Genomic DNA, 7,948 nt, shown 5'->3' with positions numbered 1-7,948 from the left:
ACCCTGACCCTAACCCTTTATTTATGATACTGCAACATCCACTGAAAGATGTTGAAGCTGTTACTGTAGGAATTAAACCCTGACCCTAACCCTGACCCTGACCCTAACCCTGACCCTGACCCTAACCCTTTATTTATGATACTGCAACATCCACTGAAAGATGTTGATTTAACAGAATCTCTTATCCAGAGTGACTTACAGAGTGAGTGCATATATTTTCTTACTGCTTCCCTGTAGGAATCAAACCCTAACCCTGACCCTAACCCTGACCCTAACCCTAACCCTAACCCTAACCCTAACCCTGACCCTAACCCTTACTGGTCCCCTGTAGGAATCAAACCCTAACCCTGACCCTAACCCTGACCCTAACCCTAACCCTGACCCTAACCCTAACCCTGACCCTAACCCTGACCCTAACCCTAACCCTGACCCTAACCCGGACCCTAACCCTAACCCTAACCCTGACCCTGACCTTAACCCTGACCCTAACCCTGACCCTAACCCTGACTGGTCCCCTGTAGGAATCAAACCCTAACCCTGGTTTTAAAAGCATCACGCTCTATCAAATGAGCCACACAGGTCCTAACCCTAACCCTAACCTTAACCCCTAACCCTAACCTTAACCCCTAACCATAACCTTAACCTAACCCTAACCTTAACCCCTAACCCTAACCCTAACCCTAACCTTAACCCCTAACCCTAACCCTAACCCTAACCCTAACCTTAACCCCTAACCCTAACCTTAACCCCTAACCATAACCTTAACCTAACCCTAACCTTAACCCCTAACCCTAACCCTAACCCTAACCTTAACCCCTAACCCTAACCCTAACCCTAACCCTAACCCTAACCTTAACCTTAACCCCTAACCCTAACCTTAACCCCTAACCCTAACCTAACCCCTAACCCTAACCTTAACCCCTAACCATAACCTTAACCCCTAACCCTAACCCTAACCCTAACCCTAACCTAACCCCTAACCCTAACCTTAACCCCTAACCCTAACCTTAACCCCTAACCCTAACCCTAACCTTAACCCCTAACCCTAACCCTAACCTTAACCCCTAACCCTAACCTTAAGACCTAACCCTAATCTTAACCCCTAACCCTAACCCTAACCTTAACCTTAACCTTAACCTTAAGCCTTAGCCCTAATCTTAACCCCTAACCCTAGCCTTAAGCCCTAACCCTAACCTTAACCCCTAACCCTAACCTTAAGCCCTAACCCTAATCTTAACCCCTAACCCTAACCTTAAGCCCTAACCCTAACCTTAAACCCTAAACCTAACCTTAAGCCCTAGCCTAGCTAACGTTAGCCACCTAGCTAACAGTAGCCATAAGAAATTGGAATTCGTAAGAACATTGTGTAATGTATACACAATGCGTTATGCGTTATGAAGATGATTCTGTAATACACTCGAAAAAGTGGAATTCGAAAGTCGAATTTTGAATAAGCAATTCATGCATATTTCACAATAACTGATGATACTGTGTTGGCCAGATCTATAAAAAAATGTTGTTTCTCCATGTGGTAAAAGGGACTCTTGACTTACATTTTGTGTGTTACAGACCACACGACATCTTCAAATAGGCTTTATGTCATGTCAGAATTTGCTTTCTACAATGCAGCTAGAACAGATTGACACAAAAAGGACATCTTAACAGTTTACTGTCTCTCAAAGTTACTGATGACATCTCACATCATTCCTAACAGTAAAACTGAACAACATGTCAAGGACGTCTAGCCAGTTTAGCTGGCATCGTATCTATGATCAAAAGACGTTGCAAAGACACCTTTTCAACATCTTATGCTCACTGTACTTTGCATCTTAGGTATGTATTACCTGGTCTACGAGCCCTGCAGCCCTTCCCTTCATGTCTTATGAGGACCAGTCTCAGACAGGGTGGTAACACCATGCATGGCTAACCGAGTGCAACGCCATCAGATAGTGAAACTGGCGGATTTACAGGAAATTACATTTCATATTAGTACCCACGCAGTGAGAACGGGTGGAGAAAAAACAGCAGGCATAATTGAAACGGGAATCGTTCAGTGGGGAGAGAAATTGAGATGTCACCGACTCGTTCTTATCATCGTCTGGTCACCGTGCAGAAGCAATCAAAGTCAAAAGGAATGTGTGTGGATTCATGCAGGACCCAAGAGTGCAGAACACAAATCAACAAGGCAGGTGGCGGCACGACTCGTAGGAGGATGTAAAGCATTGTATTTAGGGGATAGATTGGAAATTAGATTTATTTTCATTTTTTATTTAAATAGAAAACACTGTAGAGTATTTATTTGTGTGAGTTCTAAGGAATAATTATCCTACGTTGATAATGTGGTAATGTAGCCTGTGGTTATTTCTATATTTGCGTCCATTGATATGATAGTGCATCAATGAAACGTGCAGCAGTATGGCTAATTGGCTTTTGTTTATAACTATACTGTCATACTGTGATCTTGTAAGGTTTTCATCTAGCTGTTCTAATCTAACTATTTTCTCATTTAGATTTTCAGGCGTACCTCAGTATGATAAATCTTGTCATTTTCTATTTTTACGATACTGCATAGAGATTAAAATGGGCCAAGTTTGACTGATGCCACCAGCGATAGTGCTCAAATTACAAACAATGTGGTGGAAAACTGGGACTGATACTGTAGGAGGCGGGAGTCAACGGGGGGTAGGGATGTGGGAAGAGTGATATACTTTCATAGACAATTCATCAATCCCCTTTTTTTCTCCAGTCCAACAAAGTTGGCTGTGGCTCTACATGGTACAAACCTCCACTGTCAATGGAGGCTCAATCAAATTTCACGTTTGATTAATTGTATATACAGGATTAACATGGTATACACTGTCCAACAAAATGCCTACTTGTAGGTTCGTTCTGGACAATGCAAAAACAAAAAGAAATAATAAAATATAAGAATACGACCATAAAGTAAATGGCTGAATAAACCTTTTTAGCAGATTAGCTGGTAGATTATGGTTGGGCTAACAATGACGGTCCCAAAGGCTCGCCATCAACCAGAGAGAGAGACAGGGATGAGAGAGAGAGAGAGTGAAAGAGAGAGAGAGGGAGAGACATAGATCGAGACAGACATAGATCGAGACAGACAGACAGACAGACAGACAGACAGACAGACAGACAGACAGACAGACAGACAGACAGACAGAGAGGGAGAGAGGGAGAGAGGGAGAGAGGGAGAGAGAGGGAGAGTGATGGATGGAGAGACAGACAGACAGGGAGACAGACAGGGAGACAGACAGACAGACAGGGAGACAGACAGGGAGAGAGGGAGAGAGGGAGACAGGGAGAGAGGGAGAGAGGGAGACAGACAGGGAGAGAGGGAGAGAGGGAGAGAGGGAGAGAGAGAGATGGCGAGAGAGACATAGATACAGACAGACAGACAGACAGACAGACAGACAGACAGACAGGGAGACAGACAGGGAGACAGACAGGGAGACAGACAGGGAGACAGACAGGGTGACAGACAGGGTGACAGACAGGGTGACAGACAGGGAGAGAGATGGATAGATACCACAGCGTGCCATCACAGCAGCAAGATTTGTGACCTGTTGCCACAAGAAAAGGTCAACCAGTGACGAACAAATACCAATGTAAATACAACCCATATTTATACTTATTTATTTTCACTTTTGTAATTTAACCATTTGCACATCGTTACAACACTGTACATAATATGACATTTGTAATGTCTTTATTATTTTGGAACTTCTGTGAGTGTAATCTTTACAGTTCATTTTTATTGTTTATTTCACTTTGTGTATTATCTACCTCACTTGCTTTGGCAATGTTAACATTTGTTTCCCACGCCAATAAAGCCCCTTGAATTGAATTGAATTAAAATTGAATAGAGAGACATAGACAGAGACAGAGAGAGGGAGAGAGATGGAGTGAGAGAGACATAGATAGAGACAGAGAGAGAGATGGAAAAATAGAGAGACAGGAAAGGAGAGATAATGAGTGAACAGAAATAATGAGTGAATGATGAGAAGGGAGGATTGTAAAATGATGGCGGTGGCTCTGTGGGGGGCCCATGCTAATGAACAGGTGGTGGCAGAAGAGAAGGTTAAACCCGTTTCTGTGGTGCGTGGCTCTAGAACCCCTTGCTGTGTGGACAGATGTGTGGACGCCATGCGCGCGCTCTCTCTACCTCTCTCTCTCCGTTGTTCTCTCTCTTCGACTCCCCTCTTCCATCCCACCCCGCCTGGGCTGCCAAGCCCTGTTCAAAACGCATTTATCCCCCTTTGTTCTTTGTTATTTTTGGACTCGGACGATGCAGCGAAAATTGTCTGTCTCGGAGGAAAATCACGTTTCTGGTCTCCTGTCTCATTTGTTCTTCGCCCATATAAATCGGAGAACAATGTGCCGAAATGTACTTAATGGGTAGATTCTTGGCTCCGATGTGCCAGTGGCGTCAATACAAGGATTAGGACTCAAACTAGCTTTAGTTGTTAAAGGAAAACTTCACCCAAAAACAAATTACTAACGAAACAAATACCAAAAGTGCAGTTTTCCTTTAAATAGCATAGGAAGCATACGACAGGCTAGTGTTGAGTAAATACTCCTGGTGAAGTAGTAGGCGAGTGTTGAGTAAATACTCCTGGTGAGGTAGTAGGCTAGTGTTGAGTAAATACTCCTGGTGAAGTAGTAGGCGAGTGTTGAGTAAATACTCCTGGTGAGGTAGTAGGCTAGTGTTGAGTAAATACTCCTGGTGAAGTAGTAGGCGAGTGTTGAGTAAATACTCCTGGTGAAGTAGTAGGCGAGTGTTGAGTAAATACTCCTGGTGAGGTAGTAGGCTAGTGTTGAGTAAATACTCCTGGTGAAGTAGTAGGCGAGTGTTGAGTAAATACTCCTGGTGAGGTAGTAGGCTAGTGTTGAGTAAATACTCCTGGTGAAGTAGTAGGCGAGTGTTGAGTAAATACTCCTGGTGAAGTAGTAGGCGAGTGTTGAGTAAATACTCCTGGTGAGGTAGTAGGCTAGTGTTGAGTAAATACTCCTGGTGAGGTGGTAGGCTAGTGTTGAGTAAATACTCCTGGTGAAGTAGTAGGCGAGTGTTGAGTAAATACTCCTGGTGAGGTAGTAGACGAGTGTTGAGTAAATACACCTGGTGAGGTAGTAGGCTAGTGTTGAGTAAATACTCCTGGTGAAGTAGTAGGCGAGTGTTGAGTAAATACTCCTGGTGAGGTAGTAGGCTAGTGTTGAGTAAATACTCCTGGTGAGGTAGTAGACGAGTGTTGAGTAAATACTCCTGGTGAGGTAGTAGGCTAGTGTTGAGTAAATACTCCTGGTGAGGTAGTAGACGAGTGCTGAGTAAATACTCCTGGTGAGGTAGTAGGCTAGTGTTGAGTAAATACTCCTGGTGAGGTGGTAGGCTAGTGTTGAGTAAATACTCCTGGTGAAGTAGTAGGCAAGTGTTGAGTAAATACTCCTGGTGAGGTAGTAGGCTAGTGTTGAGTAAATACTCCTGGTGAAGTAGTAGGCGAGTGTTGAGTAAATTCTCCTGGTGAGGTAGTAGGCTAGTGTTGAGTAAATACTCCTGGTGAGGTAGTAGGCTAGTGTTGAGTAAATACTCCTGGTGAGGTAGTAGGCTAGTGTTGAGTAAATACTCCTGGTGAGGTAGTAGACGAGTGTTGAGTAAATACTCCTGGTGAGGTAGTAGGCTTGTGTTGAATAAATACTCCTGGTGAGGTAGTAGACGAGTGTTGAGTAAATACTCCTGGTGAGGTAGTATGCTAGTGTTGAGTAAATACTCCTGGTGAGGTAGTAGACGAGTGTTGAGTAAATACTCCTGGTGAGGTAGTATGCTAGTGTTGAGTAAATACTCCTGGTGAGGTAGTAGACGAGTGTTGAGTAAATACTCCTGGTGAGGTAGTAGGCTAGTGTTGAGTAAATACTCCTGGTGAGGTGGTAGGCTAGTGTTGAGTAAATACTCCAGGTGAGGTAGTAGGCTAGTGTTGAGTAAATACTCCTGGTGAGGAGGTAGGCTAGTGTTGAGTAAATACTCCTGGTGAGGTAGACCTTCTGTCTGCTCAGGTACAACATGTTGTCAGGATGAGCAAACCTGTTCCTTTGGGTCTTTGTGTTTTCCAGAAAGGCGGTTGACTGTGGGGTGCATGTTGCAGGTGTTTCCACATCACCTGTCTGCGATCAGACGCGCTCCACAGACTTGAGTTCTCAATCAAAGAACTAACCAGTTGAGAGTTGAAGTTATCACTAACTTCAGCAGAGACATTGGCTGTATAATCAAACTGTCGCAAAACCACGAGGACAGGACTGGAAAAGACAGAACAAGCCAAAGAGAGAGACAGAGTTGAAATGGCCAACGTGTGTTTGCAGCTTCACAGACTGGAAATCACCTGTGTTGGCACAACACTGACTGGAAATCACCTGTGTTGGCACAACACTGACTGCAGTGTGTCAATGGGCAAAGAGCTGCTCTGCACCTGTTGCCATACATACACACACACACACACACACACACACACACACACACACACACACACACACACACACACACACACACACACACACACACACACACACACACACACACACACACACACACACACACACACACACACACACACACACACACACAAACACACAACAGATGAGAATCAGTTGACAGAATCGCCAGCCGCATCAGATGCATCCACTCTTGTTCCTTTCATTAACATGGCCAGAGGCCTGCTTGCAGTTTCGATCCACTGAGCAAAACCCCTGCAAAGTAAACAGAGAAAAACAGAGGGAGAGAGAAAAAAAGAGAGGCAGAGGGTAAGAGAGAGAAAGAGGAATAGAAAGAAAGAAAAAAATAGAGAGGGAGAGAGAGAGAGAGAGAGAGGAAGAGGAAGAGAGAGAGAGAGAGCGAGAGCGAGAGAAAGAGCGAGAGAAAGAGCAGGAGGGAGGGAGGGAGGGAGGGAGGGAGGGAAATAGAGGGAGGGAGGGAAATAGAGGAAGAGAGACAGAGAGAGAGAAAGAGAGAGAGAGAGAAAGAGAGAGAGAGAGAGAGAGAGAGAGAGAGAGAGTGAAACAGGCAGCATTAGAGCGAGACTAATAGAGAAAGAGAGCTCACAGAACCAGAAATGTTCACTATGATTTTGGCAAGCATAGCCAAGGTTTTGGAGGTCAGCCGGGACTTTGGGATTGGTGTCGTCTGCCTGCCTGACGCCCACGCGCTCTGCCCGTTCTTTCGTTTGAACGCGACACCACCTGCTTACATTGTGGCACAGCAGATTTGGCGAGCGGCGGGGTGCCTGTGGGGACGGACGAGCAGGCAGCATGTTTCGACAAGTTTGTTTGGAAACCTGCAGCCGCCCGGCCAGAGCCGGGAACTGTTGAGGAAGAAGGATGACAAGAAAATAGGAGAGAAGAGGAGGATGAAGAAGGGTGAATGTAGAGAAGAGGAAGGAAAAATGTGAAGCATGAGAGGGAGGGAGAAGAGGATAGGAGGAAGTAATAGAAAGGAAGTGAGAGTGAGAGAAGTACTGTACAGTACTGACCAACTTCCAGACACTTTTTCTTTCATTTCCTGCTCCTTCTTTATTCGTCCTCCCACCTCTATAGCATCAGAGTATAACTGAATCAGAGTCTAAATGGCTTCGTACAGACTGGTTTTAGGTCACACATGTATGACATCACCACTACCTGAATAGGCACAGGGCTGCAGGTGTATCTGTACTGTCCCGCTGTTCCTTAAAGGGGAATGGAAACAGTAGGCTTTAGAACATCAGCTTAAAAGTGTTTCCATTCCCCTTTAATACATACTGACAATATACACACCTGTTTGGTTCACTTTAATCCCTAGATTAAAGAATGACCTGGTTTATATTACCGAACTGTATGATGTTCTGAATACAGTAACAAAGGCGTTTAAGTCTACATAAACATTTCATTCAATGGTGTAGGCCACCTAACTTTA

Source organism: Oncorhynchus clarkii, chromosome 19, assembly GCF_045791955.1.
Source record: "Oncorhynchus clarkii lewisi isolate Uvic-CL-2024 chromosome 19, UVic_Ocla_1.0, whole genome shotgun sequence".
In the NCBI taxonomy this organism is placed as follows: Eukaryota; Metazoa; Chordata; class Actinopteri; order Salmoniformes; family Salmonidae; genus Oncorhynchus; species Oncorhynchus clarkii.
The sequence above is the reverse complement of the archived record's forward strand: the minus strand, read 5'-3'. Positions refer to the sequence as shown.